Source organism: Takifugu rubripes, chromosome 7, assembly GCF_901000725.2.
Source record: "Takifugu rubripes chromosome 7, fTakRub1.2, whole genome shotgun sequence".
In the NCBI taxonomy this organism is placed as follows: Eukaryota; Metazoa; Chordata; class Actinopteri; order Tetraodontiformes; family Tetraodontidae; genus Takifugu; species Takifugu rubripes.
Window position 1 is genome coordinate 16,546,164 of NC_042291.1, and position 15,862 is coordinate 16,562,025.

The 15,862-nt window shown below is 50.5% G+C and overlaps 1 protein-coding gene across 6 annotated transcripts in view; it reads left to right on the forward strand.

The window, feature by feature from the left end:
- grik5 (glutamate receptor, ionotropic, kainate 5) overlaps nt 1-15,862 on the forward strand; it is a 64,745-nt gene that overhangs the window by 20,282 nt on the left and 28,601 nt on the right. The window contains exon 4 of one of the 6 annotated variants that reach the window (XM_029838780.1): nt 6,886-7,033. The exons of 4 other annotated variants lie outside the window; for them this stretch is intronic. The gene's annotated coding sequence lies outside the window, so the exon portion shown is untranslated. Of the gene's footprint in view, nt 1-2,381; nt 2,400-6,885; nt 7,034-15,862 lie in introns of those variants that run through there. One more of the 6 variants, XM_011605954.2, reaches the window with a different exon arrangement.

Genomic DNA, 15,862 nt, shown 5'->3' on the forward strand with positions numbered 1-15,862 from the left:
GGCGCCATGCTAAGGCTGTTTCATTCACAGTGTCGTTCACCTGTGGGGACGTGCTGCCATGGCGTTCCGTGGCGTTCCGTGGGTGGAGGTGGAGGGTGAGAGGAGAAGATCCTAACTTTGATTGGCTCTGTCACTGAAGGGGACGTGTGTTCAAATATTCTCCTTAATAACAATATTTCCAGGCGCTACACAGAGGGAGCAGAGGTGTTGCTCACGCGTTGCATCACATTTCGTTACGGTACATTTTCATCTTTGACTCTCTGAAATTCCAAATCAAACCGTTCGGCGAAGATCTAATATTTACCCCCATTTGATCAGGCGTGTCAGTTTTCAGTCCAAATCACGGAGGTTCTGGACGATGGCAGGAAATCAGGGGCAGATTTTAAACAGGGCTGAGTTTCCTTTAAATCATGGATCCTGGTTTTTCCCTGCTAGCTAATGTCCAAAGAACGCCCCAGTTACCTGGATAATCAGCACGTTTCTCAAAGCATTTTTGTTGAGTCTCTGTTTGTTCATAAGATCTTTGTGGGTATTTAATGAGCTCTACCGGAATCAGTCTTTTAACAAAGTGCTCCCTCTGTGCGGATCCAATAAAACGACACCGACACCACGTGAAAGGAATCAATATTCCAACATTGAGGCTTCATCATCACACACCCCTGCTCTGTTTCTCAAGGTGAATGAATAAATACCCAGGAAGCAGAAACCATGTATTCTAACGGTGGTAAACAGCAAACTTAGTCTTTCCCCCTCTGACAAATTGGACGCTCGCAGAACTCGGAATAAGGAAGCGTTCCGCATGACTGCAGTCGTCCCTGGAGGCCCAGGTGCAGGACATGATTGGCTTTCTAATAGGTGAGTTGGCTTCAGACACAACAAGGACCGGGACCATCTGGACGTGTGTATGTGCTCATGTTAATGGCATGTTTGACTGCGGTGTGTGTGTGTGTGTGTGTGTAGCTGCTTTTGCCCTTGGTCATACTGAAAGCTGCTCTGAGGATGTTTGGTGCTCATTAACCAGTGGAAGATCCGTAGAATCCGACTCATTAGCGAAGAATGCTGCGCGTACGTGCATCATATGCAACCGGTGGGCGAAAATGTAGGTTGAGGAATCAAACGAGTCATTAGGCTGCAGCAGAAGTGCCGTTAATACATTTTTGATAAGGATAAGAAAGCGAAGACAATTACAGGTGGTTACCTCAAAACAAAGCTTTTAACTCTTTAATGCAGCAATTAAATATTAAATCTTAAATGAATAAATGGATGTAAACAGCTGCGATGAGGGATGAGCTTCCCAGTCCAACACAGGAGCTGCTGGGATGTTGTTTAATACTCAACAAAGACAATTAAAAGAAAGAATAGATGATAATGGAGCCATTAACCTCACTGAGATATTGTATATATACACAATATCTGAGATATAGGTACACACACACACACACACACACACACACACACACACACACACACACTGCTAACTTTTGTAAGCGCTGCATGAGTTGACTGATCATTTTACTGTCGGATCCGTCAGAAAAACTCGTCACCTTAATTCCTAAATTAAGCTGAAATACACTAACTCGTCCCTAATAGCTGTTTGCACATTTTCCTAAGTGTTAATTGCTGGTGATATTAGAAGTCACTCTTCCATTAAAGGGATATTAAGGTTTAATTTGAAATTGTTTTCCCAAACGACTGCGCTCAGCTGTATCATTTGCTACTCGCCTCGACCGTTTCAGCTCCTTTCTGCCGCTGCAGCAAAATTCCAAACTACTGTTTGGTCCTTTGTTATCTGTAACCCCCCCCCCCCCCCCCCCCCCCCGTCCCCTTTCTGGGTCCTGCCTGAGCTCCCTGGGCCGGTGTTGATGCTTCCTCCTCACATACGTGATAATTACTGTAGACAGAAAGCAGAATTCCGTCAGAGCAGGCCAGACGTGCGTGGGCGACAGTGTTGTCACGGTTACCTTTTGATGAGGCTTAATGAAATAATTTAATCTATTAAATACATGTAAGCCTGGATTATTGCACAATACATGATCACATGCCTCTGCTTCTCTCTCTCTCTCTCACACACACACACACACTCTCTCTCTCTCTCTTTCACACACACACACACACACACACACACACACACACAGCTTGGCTTTGGAAGCCTCTCACCTGATGAGTGTGTTTATGAAGCAGTGCTGAGATTCCTGTGGTTTGCTGATGTTCCATCATCTCGTTCTCCCTCTCCGAGCTGGCGCGTCACCACAGGCTCGGTCACGCTAATAAAGACCCTTTGAACTGAGCCGAATTGACTCGAGACATGTCGAGAAAATGGGAGGAGATGGGAAGAACAGGATGAGGAATGGTTTGAAGAACAAAGAGGGAGAGAAAGAGCAAGATTCTGTTATCCTCAGGTAACTGCTCCATGCCCCCCCCCCCCCCCCGCCTGTGGTGACATTAATAATTAAAGGCAGGATGAGGTCTGCTGGATGAGGTCTGCAGGTAGGGGCAGATGATGTCCTGACATGCTGCTGGTTTCACCCTTCATTTTGCATTTTAAGGTCGAACTCAAGGGGCGGTTGACATTTTGACATCTGACATTTGGAGCGAGTGGGTCCGGACGTCACGTTAGTGCTCCGTTATGTTTTTGTGTTAATGGGAACGAGGCAACGCAAGGCTGAGGGCTCCTGGACTTTTGACTTTTACACACCCAAATTGTTCCTTTTTTTGTTTTGTCTTGATTAAATAAGAGAGAAATACGGGACGAGCATCAGAACCAACAAAAGAATCCTTTTACCGTCTTAAACGTCTCACTCGTCATTCTTTTACCTTTTATGGCTTCTCTAACAGGGAAATATCTCTGCAAAAATGAAATAATAAATGCTTTTCTCAAGCTTCGGGACTTAATGTAATGCTACTAAATCAGGCTCTGGACGCACCTGATAGTTACGACGCTGTGATTGGTCCCCTTATCAATAATAATAGAATAATGCAAATGCACAGATGTGTAAATGTGTTTAATTCTGCATGGATACATTCACAAAGCATAAATAACTTCCATGCAAAAGGGATTATTATGGCCTGCAGAGAATTCTGCAACGGCGACGGAAAGTCGCTCGTTTGTGTTTCCAGGAAACAGTTTGAGTGGAACACAGGAGGAAACTTTCTCCTAATAATTGAAATTACTCTGAACTTGCAAACAGCAGCTGCTGATTAATGGCTTGAATTTGGATCAATCAACCAAGGAGAATGTGTTTTTATTTTAATTGTTTTCCCCTCAGTCTTATTTGAAGTCTCTCCTTATGGAAAAGAGACACGACAGCAGCTGTATCTTAGCGTGAGAGTGAAGGAAGCTCAAAGAAAACACCCCACATACATCATGGCCCCACGCGATGTCCACGGGCACGTCGGAACCTACGGGCACGTGCGCATTAGCAGCTGAGCTACCGATGACGCAAAATGGCATCTGACGTGTGCTCCCGAGGGCGTCTAATGCGCCTAATGAGGATGGAGAAAGAGGTCAGCGATGGTAGTCCTGCATAAGGCCCTTGCTGTGACTCCAACACTGCGACAGTGTTTGCGTGTGTGCGCGCTGGGAGGCGAGGTCCTCCCACCTCCCCGCTGCTGTGTTGTGACTGGCATCGCCGCTCCCAGCCCCCTGTCAACGGGAGGTGTCATCCACGCTGCCTTCGCAGCGCCGACACGGCTTCACGAAGACTCAGACGCTCTTAGAAAGGGAGGGATTCACACGCACAGCTGTGCATCTAATGTACTTATTTGTGATGCATTCTGCTGGCACGGACAAACGCTCGCTGGTATTCTGCGAGGCGGCATCCGCCCCCCCTCCGGGTCCTGGCGAGAAGCGAGGGCTCACCTGCCCCTCCCTCTCCTGTCACCTCATCTGTCCTCTAAAACCAATTGTTGCGTCTGACAGAAACTCTTGCTGCCGTTATAATCGTACCTTTGTGACGGCTTCATTCTTCAGGAAGTCATTTGCTCCTGATTTCTCCCTGCCTGACGCAGCGTGCCTAAACTCTTTTGGCATCTTATCTATGTTTTAATACCAGGCTTAGCAGCCACAGTGGAGCTGTTAAGCAGTATTGTAGCAGAATGTTAACCAAAGCTGCGATGCCAACAGGCCTCATTGAGAGTGTAGCTGTCAGAAGGAACAGGAACTAAGCTGCGCACTGGGGCCTGTTTCAACAGCACCCCCGGCGAGTGGCTGATGGAAAAGCAGCGCCTAACAGAAGACTGGAAGTGACATTTAAACACTCAAATGATTCACAGAGCTGTTGTTGGAAACAGCTCCTTGACTGAGGGAAAGATTTGGAAATGTGCCCTTATGAATACGTCCTGATGAAAACTGACGCACAAATGCTTCAGAGAGGTGCTCGGCACCGTTACCCCTAACCCTGTGGTCCATCTGTGTGTGTGTGTAATTAATAATGAACTTGCTATTGTATGAACCATCCCTGGACTTCCATGGGCGTTTGAATGGTTGTATTTGAGCCCACAGACCCACGTCAGTAGTTCAGTCGGTCTGGACATGTGGGGTTTGTTGTGACAGAGAGATTTTTTTTGGTTTTCTGTTATTTATGCTCAGAGAAAAAGTTGCACCTGTTGATCAAGCGGTTCCGCTTTAAAATGGCGGCATTTTCTGCATTATTGTGGACGGATGTGAACTTCCATCCAAGAAGGTCTCCATCTTGTGCATTGATGATTTCCCAGAGTTTAGGGACACGTCAAATCTGTGTGTCTGTAGACGTGGAGGGGGGAAACCTCCCGATGAGGGCGTAGATGTAATGCTCAGGTCACGTGACATCATAAAGCATGCAGAGTTCAATTGCTTCAGATGTATGTCGCTCTTTTCATGCATTGAGCGAACTCAAGTGACCCTTCAGACAGTTAATTCGGGGAAAATGTCCCTTTCAGGGCCTCTTGTAGCTTCCTGTTAAACGCACGTTTCATTTGGATTTATACAGAGACAGTTTTCAAAGCTGCAAAAAGGCTTCTGGACAGAAACTGTAATTAAAGAGCCACCTTATTCTAAAGCGCCCCCTCTGATGTAATGGAGTAATCCATTTGAGAACAGACGTTCTCATTGACGCTCAGCGGCCAATCGCAGCGACCAGAGATCCGGCGGATGAATCCTTCTTTACCGTCGGCACACTTTTATCTCCAGCCGTGATAATGCCGTTGTTTGTCGGCATATTTGTCCCCACATTTCTGAGCAGATAACATTGCCAAGAAATGCACCGCGGACAAAAGAAGCTAATTAGGCGTTGGGATATTTCAAAAGGGGAAGGAGTGTTTACAACACAGATGTACTGTGGCTTTTATCTCGCAGCACAGCTTTGATTTCCAAAAGCTGGAGACATAAACAACAACAGCAACACGGGGGCTGATTCAACGGATGCCGTTGCTTTTATACCCGCACGTGCACGTCTCTGACTGTTGGCTGCACACGCAGGTGTTGCTGATGAAGGTTGTTGACCCCACCGCATGCTACACGCCGGGTGTCTGTGGGCCATTACGCCGTAGCCTGGAGTGAAACCTGAGGCTAGCCTTCATAGATTGATGAGAGTTCCTTCGGCTTGGCAGAGCCGTGACGCGGAGCACGCTCACGCGATCAGAGGAGCACAACCGCGACGGGGAAGGTAGCGTATATATGCACAACCCGCTCAGGCGTCACCGATTCTAGAAGCTGCTTTTCCAGTCAGGGTCGGCATGTCAATTAGCTCATTGTGAGGGAAGGGGAATTAGGGAGATGAGTGTGAGTAAACGTGGGGTTGTGAGTGTAGAGACGAGCCGCGGGGCTTTGTTTGGGTCTTAGGCCCAAGTCCTGCATCACTCATCCCAGCACGACGCATCAAAGAGACAGGAGACGGCGTTGCCACCCGCTGCCTATATATGGTCCTTCCTGCCTCATCCATGCTTTGGTGCAGAGAAAGTAGGCCAGCGCCGGGTCCTGTTGACCATATTTGGCCGGGTGCTGTGTCCCCCGCAGCCATCTTGCCTGCCTCCACTGCCTGCTGCCAGGGCACTGTTGCTCTGCTCCCCCCTTCTTGTCGTCCATCCCTGTTCTCTCCAATCTCCCCACCTTCTCCTCCTCCCCCCCATCTGCCATCAGAGGGGAACATTTTTGAACCTGATCTGTCTTCATGCTCTGGCCTCTTATCACCCTGCCCCCCCTTCTTCCTGTTAATCTTTTGTCTTTCCTCCCCAAACCCTCTCCTTCCGCTCATCCTCTTTCTCCCTGCTTTCCCCTCCTTTCCTCCTTCCTTTGTACTTTCCCTTGTTCTTACTTCCTGTGTTTTCCCTTTTCTCCCTTATCCTCCTGCAGCAGGAAGCTTTCACATCTCGGGTTCTTTCAGTGTGCCGGGTCCACTGGCCGCTATGCTGGCACATCGCTCTTAATCATCTGTGCCGCCTGGCGCATGCGTTGGCAAATTCATTAACATGCACAGGCGCGTGTGCGCACAGACACTTTTATGTGTTAGACTGTGAAAGTGTTAATCCCAAATCTGGACACCGGCGCCAGTGTTTGTTAAAGCATGTGCACTTTCATTCACACTCAATTTGTGTGAGTTAATAGCCTTGCACACACACACACACACACACACACACACACACACACACACACACGCACACACACACACACACAGACTCCCTCCACCTCCTGGCAGCAGGTTTGATCGCCTGGAAAATGAATACTAAATGCAGGGCCAAAAGGCTGGCAGGGATCACCTTGGCTTGCAGCTCTATACAGGCATGAAACTGGAACACCTCAGTGCGTATATCCCCGCTCTGATATTCTGCGGCGAGGTCAGGGTGTCTGTGTTCACTGATATGGTGTTAAAGTGGAAGATAAGAGTGTTTTCACCCCATCTTTCCCCACAGCCTGCTGTTCCTGCTCGCCCATGCAAACACCAGCGTACGATAAAAGCTGGGAATGGCTGAGGTAGAGCCGATGGAGCAGACCGCTATGGACGGGGACAACGGGCACCAAGAATGATGAGCGATGACACTTTTACATCCTGTGGTGATGGTGTGTGAGCTCACAATCATCGTGTTCACTTCCTTTTACCAGTTTCCACTACACACACCTGTTACACACCCTGCGCTGGTCACCGCCCCATCAATCGACCACAGATACCAAAATATACCACGACTTGTGGGTGATGTGTGACGACAACACGAGTGAAAAATGATTTATTGTCTCCGACCGCATGTATTCGTGGGGGATTGTGCGTTTCCCTCTGACTCTGTCAGCAGCCCTTCGCACCACGGGGAAAACACCAACGCACAACTCGCCACTTTAGGTCTCTTCTGTCCTCTCTGGGTTCGTGTGTTTCATGTCGCCGCTAGTAACAGGCACACTGGCGCCGAGTCTTTGGTAGCGGCGCATCTTTAATTTTCCAATTTTCCAAATCTCCTTTTCCACGCGTGTGAGATGAGTCGGAGGCACAGCAGGAGTGTGTTTGTGTCCGGGCGCTGGTGTCTGTCTCTGGCTTTTCTGTTTGCTTCCCTTATCAATCCGTGCCAGATGACAGAAGCTCTTTAGTAGGGAGTTAGTTCAGTTCAGCATGAAGATGAGGTTTGCTTTCCCGTGCACGCTGGAGTGTGTGTGGCCTCCGCGAGGGTGTGTGCGTTGCCTGATGTCAGCTGGTGGCTGTGCGAGTGTGAGCATTAGGTAATCCCATAGCACAATCACTCTGATCTATTCCTGAACCTGTCATTATATATAGCCGTCTCCTCGTCCGCCCACAGCCTCTCCCCATGTCACACATGCTCTGCTTTCTCTCTTTCCCTTTATTTTCCGTCTCTCCTCTCCGGGCCGCTCCTCATCCCTGTCCTCCATCTCCCACTCCCACACTCACTCGCTGGGTTATTATGTGTTCCTGCTTTCTCTTGTTGCTCTCTGATCGCTCAACATTTTCCTTGTCAGCTCTCTCTTTCCCCTCTTCCCTAACCCTCTGCCCCCAAGCCCGACACTCGCCGACATTCCCCTCCTCCCTAGCTGTGCTCTGCCTCTCCCTCCGACGTGTTCATCCTTGCCCTCTTCCTCCTCCTCCTCCTCCTCCTCCTCCTTTTCTGCCCTCAATCACATGCGTGCATGCTGTCAGAGGGGGAGTATTGATTCCACGCTTGGCTGACAGGCACAGTAATGGACGACTTGGTCTGTGTGACAGTGTGTGTGTGTTGATACGTGTGTGCACGTGTTTGTGTGTATGTGCATGCCTGATTGTGTGTTGGTCGGCTGTTTAAAGAACAGTCACGGCAATAATTCATCTGGCCGACTGGATGTCTGCTGGGCGGGCGGGTCAGAGGGCAGGTGGGTCAGAGGGCAGGTGGGTTGGAGGGCAGGTGGGCCTGAGGGCAGGTGGGTCGGAGGGCAGGCGGGTCGGAGGGCAGGTGGGTCGGAGGGCAGGTGGGCAGGTGGGCAAGTGGGCCTCCATTCGTGTGTATTATATATGGCATATGCAGGACAACCGTCATCTTATTGTAGTGAAAAGGAAATCAAATAACATATTGTTACTATATATATAGTAAGTAGTGCATTTGGAGACAAAAAGCCACTGTCTTTACTGCCAACACTCACAGTACACGACACAATGAAATCCAGATAAATAATCAAATGAATGAAATTTAAATTCTCATACATAATTTAGTCCAACTTGCCCTTGATTGAACAACTTGAATGAATGAATCCAAATATAGATGCAAGTTGCGAGACTTTTAAAAAATAGATGCCAACGGTTCTGTGGTAAATTTTAGGCTAAAGCACCAGGATTACTAAATGTATTATGGATGATTCACCAGTGCCTGTTACTCAACACTGGAACAAACAAATGTTAATCTTGTATTAAACGCATAAATATTCCCACAGACGTTGTTTTTAGCGCACGCCGTCTATTATCATAGCGCACGGGGATAGCAGCAACTTAGCATGAGAACGCTGACGGTTCAGATCACCGAATCACTTCATTAAGCTCATCAAGGTTAGACTGTGATCATAAATGTGCACACGCACGCACGCACACACGCACGCGCACACACAGAAACACACTTTGCAGCTGGATCGGTTACAGATGTTTGAAGATCTGCTTTTCTCATGAGGAAGTTCTTTTTATTCTAATTATTGTAATTGTAGTTGTGATTGTTGTGCGCTTGTGTCACACAGTGGCTGTTGGTTGTGTTGTAGCTGCAACAGGAGGCAGCGACCGGGGATGAAGACGCAGGTGAAGCTGCTCAGGTGACGCTCGAGCTTTCCCATAAGATCCGGCATCATTGGGAAAAGCTCCTAAAATATACAAGTAGTGTTCAACCAAAGGTTCCTTCATTTGTCTGGAGCTGAGAGACAGAAGGAACCTGTGGGAGCAGGTTAACAATAATGTCAGAAACACAATTAGCCCAGATGGACACACAAGTGAAATTCTTTTTCACTCAAAAGTGAGGGACGTAAAAGCATATTTCTCTGTTTTCCGACTCTTCCGGCTGCTCCTTCTCCCCCCTCGAGTCATTTGATCACACTGCTAATAGTCTCCTGTTGAGATGAGCGTTTGCAGAGTCACTCGTGTGTGAGGGAATTACACAACACCACCACGAGACATGGAGCATATTCCAGCAGTCAAATGATTTTTACTGAATCTATTTGAATGACACAGTAACTATAAGCCATTAGTTTCTGTGCCATACATCTAAACTGTAATTACCTCCTCAGTTTGAGCTGATTATTATGGGATCCACTTGGCTTAGCAGGGCCAGCAATTCTCAGTTATCAGGCAATTGATAAAACATGAAATGCTGATGTTGGGCTCCGTTTTAAGGGTTTGAGATGTCAGCTGATGTGTGTGAACGAATCTGAATCAAAATAGAGAAAATACACTAAAGAAATCAAAACATTTGACAAAATGGCTCCAAAATGGCTCCAAAATGGCTCCAAGGGTCATTTTTGCAGCCCTTCATGCTTCTGTGCTGCGAACCAGGAGACAAATAGTGAAAACCTTTTTTTTTGTTTTACTTTGAAGCCACGAAATTAAAACCCCGGGGAGAAGAAGGTGTGCTCCCACGTGTTTGGAGCTGTGGCGGGTAAACGTGATGAAATTATTGGATTTACGGTTTATTTCACGCCTCCACACCACAGTGTCGGCTGTTCTACGAGCTAATTCTTAATACGGTCGAGAACATTATTCAAGATTCGTCTTCTGGCTTTTGCAGTTTTGCAGTCGAGCGACTCCCAACCCCCCCCCCATAATAATACCCCCCCCCCCCATCATAAATTACTCCTAAAATTTGGGATCAGTTATGTAACCCAGTGGAATCCAGGATCAGGAACTCTGCTGGACCTTGGAAGCCTTGACATGGTTTAGTTCTTCAAACATGAATCGTATCGAATCACATTTTTGACAACAGATGTTCTTTCCCGGCATCACGAGGGACGAACTCCAATTTGTTGCTTCATTACTGCTGACGCTTGCTGTCATATCGGCACCATCTGGGAGCCGCTTTAAAGTCATTGTTTCCAGAACATTTTCAAGCCTTTTTACCCAAAGGCAGGGGTTCTTCTGTGTGACACCCTCTACCTCTCGCCCATGGGAGACCGGTGAGGGTGAGCGGAGACACTCGGAGCACCTTTTATGTCTGGAACCAGGGAAGCAGCAACCACTTTACTCCTTCTCTACGTGCATAAATTTACTGGCACTTTTGCTGCAGCGTTCCCAGCGATCCAGCGGAGGAACGCCGAACGGTGTCCAGCTCCGCATCCCCGACCCTGAATCTCCGCAGCACTTTTCATTGGCACTAAGCAGGTTTATTTTTATTTGTCTTTGGCTTTTGGGGGTTTTAGTGTTTTTGAGCTTGATCTTCACCTTTACTTCTTCTTGTGGGAACAGGCTTTTCCTGCCACCTCGTTGTTTGTGTTTAGACGTCTTATTTCAAAGTGGTCCAGATCAGTGGTTCATGTCCAATTACGATCCAATCGTGCCCTTGCACTCGCAAAGTTCTTACGCTCTACAAGACTAAAAGTTGAAACAAACTTCACGGACACACTTAAATGTTCTATATGTTCAGCTCTTCGGCGTTCTAACCTCTCTCTGCTCTCAGGCTGCTTTATTCTCCACTCTGCTTTGCTCTTTTCTTTGGAAAAAAAAAAAGAAAAGAAAAACATTTAATAGTCTCCAACCCCCAGAAGCTGAAGTGAGTGTTGTTACTGTGTTATTACAGTGTTATTACTGCACTGTCCTGGTTTGGGTCCAGCCTTGTCTCCATGTTGCTTTGATGGCTGGAAATGATCTCTGAGATGAGTAAAAAAAAAACAATATACCATAAAAAACCCAAGTAAGTGACGACGTTCTGCACGTTTGGACAAAATTTGAATCCAGCTTTGAAGACTCAAACACAACTCTGTCCGATCTTTAGTGGACAATAACAACAATGTCTTGACCTACATATTGAGTTCAGCGCATCGTCACTTTGCATCGTTTGCAGTCGCACAATCGGAGTCTCGCCCGGAGCCGCTGCAGAAGACCGAGCTTTCTGCTGAGCAAATGAATAGAGATGAAAGCAGCGAAACCACGGCGCTAACGCGAGCTCACAAGAGCACTTTGGTGTTTGGAGTGTGTGCTCGTCGTCTTCTCCAAAAACACTCTCTCCATTAACGTGAATGTGTTGGTCTAGTCTCATTACAAGAGGCCAATTTTAGGACTGACTGCTGATTATGAGAGCAGTCAGACATAAACCATCGCCAGGTCATCGCACCCTGGGCCTCCAACAGGAGGGCGCCAGGTCATCGCACCATGGGCCTCCAACAGGAGGGCGCCAGGTCATCGCACCCTGGGCCTCCAACAGGACGGCGCCAGGTCATCGCACCATGGGCCTCCAACAGGACGGCACCAGGTCATCGCACCCTGGGCCTCCAACAGGATGGCGCCAGGTCATCGCACGCTGGGCCTCCAACAGGATGGCGCCAGGTCATCGTACCATGGGCCTCCAACAGGACGGCGCCAGGTCATCGCACCCTGGGCCTCCAACAGGACGGCGCCAGGTCATCGTACCATGGGCCTCCAACAGGATGGCGCCAGGTCATCGAACCATGGGCCTCCACCAGGACGGCACCAGGTCATCGCACGCTGGGCCTCCAACAGGATGGCGCCAGGTCATCGCACCCTGGGCCTCCGACAGGACGGCGCCAGGTCATCGCACCCTGGGCCTCCGACAGGACGGGGCCAGGTCATCGCACCCTGGGCCTCCGACAGGACGGCGCCAGGTCATCGCACCCTGGGCCTCCGACAGGAGGGCGCCAGGTCATCGCACCCTGGGCCTCTGACAGGAGGGCGCCAGGTCATCGCACCCTGGGCCTCTGACAGGAGGGCGCCAGGTCATCGCACCCTGGGCCTCCGACAGGAGGGCGCCAGGTCATCGCACCCTGGGCCTCCGACAGGAGGGCGCCAGGTCATCGCACCCTGGGCCTCCGACAGGAGGGCGCCAGGTCATCGCACCCTGGGCCTCTGACAGGAGGGTGCCAGGTCATCGTACCACTCCACTCCACATGTCACTGCTGCTCCTGCGTCATGACACCAGTCGGTTCCAAATGGCCAAAAGCTTTTTTTAATTCGTCTCCTTTTCTCTCTTCTCAACCTCCTAAATTCCTGGACTCTGTTGCCACGGCAGCAAACCCGGAATATGAGACAGGGAGAGACCAGAGCTCCTGTTGCGTGTGGCTGCATGTGGACGAGCGTGCGGGTGCACAGCAGCAGACGGGCCGGACCCGTCTATTTGTGTCTGTTTTGTTTGTGTGTTGTGTTGTGGGTTGTTGTGTGGGTGTAAGTGGGAGGGCGGCGGAGTCACTACGGAGTCATCGTGCACCAGCAAACGCTCACACGCGCGATTAACGAATATCTTTATGTTGGGAGGCTGAACCGAAAACACCCGATAGCAGCAGTCGTGTTCCATCACTGGAGCGGAACCACGTCAGAGCCGTTGCTAAACGTTAGCGGTCCTTTCCTGGCGCTCAGTAAGAAGCCAAGTTAAGTCCCACAACTGTTCAAAGGTTGAAAAGCTGGGGGGGGAGTAACAATAACACTATTCATAATCTAATTATGTCTGCACGACCACCGTTCTGGGCTCTAAGTTAACCGGTAGTTTGGGTTCATGATGGAAACGAGCTAGCACGCTGTGAGCTGCCAATGTTCCATTCTCATGCACTTGTCGTCCTCTTTGTGTCGTGTGTGCGACGATCTTGCCGCTGCATTTTTGAAGGCATTGTTCTGAATGCAAATTTAAGCTCTTCCAACCAGCCACGGGCGAGAGAGTTCAGGGAGAGCTCCCTAATTGTGATTAAACTGCTGCGCTAACATTAGCCACAGCTGTAACAAATGGGCCCTGCCTCAACAGCAAGTGACACTCAGCACTTAGCTCGTCGTTTTTGAACACCTCCTGCTGATTTATTTCACTTCATTTCATTACACAGTTGCAAACAAAAAAGATACAAAGCAATTCATACGGGACAAAATGAATAAGTAACACTTTTATCGCACCATAAAGATGAGAAATATCAGCGTTGGGGTGTTTAGTCCTCATTGAGTCACCGCATTTTAACAGAGGAGCCGCAACTGGCGTTAAGAATGGCTCTTCAGCACGTTGGCTCTGGAGGAGGCAACCAGCCCGATCAGCTGGTCACGAGATGACTGGGGGGGGGGGGGAGGGGGGTGGGGGGGTTACAGAGAAATGACAGCTGACAGTAGCAGAGAGACAGATTTTCAATTTGACAACACTGATACGGATGGTTGATTAAAATCATTGATCTGTATCATTAAACTGAAGGAATAACTGGTGGGGAGAGGGGGGGAGGGGAGAGAGGGGGAGGGGAGGGAAGGGGGGAGGGAGGAAGGAAGGGAGGGAGAGGGAGAGGGAGAGGGGGGGGGAGAGAAAATGACGGAAGGAGGGAGGGAGGAAGGAAGGGAGGGAGAGGGGGAGGGTCGTAGAAGATAGTTTTCATCCTCATCGAACTTCATTTCATGTTTTATATAACTCTCTGGTCCCTCCACCCTGGTCCCTCCTCCCTGGTCCCTCCACCCTGGTCCTCCACCCTGGTCCCTCCACCCTGGTCCTCCACCCTGGTCCTCCACCCTGGTCCTCCACCCTGGTCCCTCCACCCTGGTCCTCCACCCTGGTCCCTCCACCCTGGTCCTCCACCCTGGTCCTCCACCCTGGTCCCTCCACCCTGGTCCTCCACCCTGGTCCCTCCTCCCTGGTCCTCCACCCTGGTCCCTCCACCCTGGTCCCTCCACCCTGGTTCTCCACCCTGGTCCCTCCTCCCTGGTCCTCCACCCTGGTTCTCCACCCTGGGTCCTCCACCCTGGTCCTCCACCCTGGTCCCTCCACCCTGGTCCCTCCACCCTGGTTCTCCACCCTGGTCCCTCCACCCTGGTCCTCCACCCTGGTCCTCCAACCTGGGTCCTCCACCCTGGTCCTCCACCCTGGTCCCTCCACCCTGGTCCTCCACCCTGGTCCCTCCACCCTGGTCCTCCACCCTGGTTCTCCAACCTGGGTCCTCCACCCTGGTCCTCCACCCTGGTCCCTCCACCCTGGTCCTCCACCCTGGTCCCTCCACCCTGGTCCTCCACCCTGGTCCTCCAACCTGGGTCCTCCACCCTGGTCCTCCACCCTGGTCCCTCCACCCTGGTCCCTCCACCCTGGTCCTCCACCCTGGTCCCTCCACCCTGGGCCCTCCACCCTGGTCCCTCCACCCTGGTCCTCCACCCTGGTCCTCCACCCTGGTCCCTCCACCCTGGTCCCTCCACCCTGGTTCTCCACCCTGGTCCCTCCACCCTCGCTGTGGCCATGTTTATGTCCCTTCTGTCTTTTGGTCTTTTAAAAGACTCGAGGATTGTCGTTCAGGATAAAACTCCTTTTAATCTTGGTTGTGTGGGTTGTGTTGGAGATGTTGTTTTAACATCTTCGTTTGTAGGGTCAGGGTCCGGGTTAGGGTGAGGGTCAGGGTCAGGGTTAGGGTCCGGGTTAGGGTTAGGGTCAGGGTCAGGGTTAGGGTGAGGGTCAGGGTCCGGGTCAGGGTCAGGGTCAGTGTTAGGGTGAGGATCCGGGTCAGGGTTAGGGTCAGTGTTAGGGTCAGGGTTAGGGGTCAGGATTAGGGTCAGGGTCAGTGTTAGGGTCAGGGTCAGGGTCAGGGTTAGGGTCAGGGTCAGTGTTAGGGTCAGTGTTAGGGTTAGGGTTAGGGTGAGGGTCAGGGTTAGGGTCAGGGTCAGGGTCAGTGTTAGGGTCAGGGTCAGTGTTAGGGTCAGGGTTAGGGTCAGGGTCAGTGTCGGGTCAGTGTTAGGGTCAGGGTTAGGGGTCAGGGTTAGGGTCAGGGTCAGTGTTAGGGTGAGGATCCGGGTCAGGGTTAGGGTCAGGGTTAGGGGTCAGGATTAGGGTCAGGGTCAGTGTTAGGGTCAGGGTGAGGGTCAGGGTCAGTGTTAGGGTCAGTGTTAGGGTCAGGGTGAGGGTCAGGGTTAGGGTCAGGGTCAGTGTTAGGGTCAGGATTAGGGGTCAGGATTAGGGTCAGGGTCAGGGTCAGGGTCAGGGTCAGGGTCAGGGTCCCCTGTTGTTGTCTGCACGTGTTGATTGTGTGTTTGTGTGTGACGTTCTCACATGTGTCGATGTCAGGAGCCGTAATCCCCCGAGGAGTCACTGAGGGCCTCTTTGTCAAGGAGAACACTTGGATGAATTTACCCATGACCGGAGGATTGGGGTGGGGAGGGTTAACAAAGTGCACTGTTGAGACTGAAGAGACCTGGGGGGGGGGGGGGGGGGGGGGGTCTGGGCTGTGGAGAGTAGCCCAGAAAGAGAGTCAAAATAGATGGAGGCTGAGAAGACACCC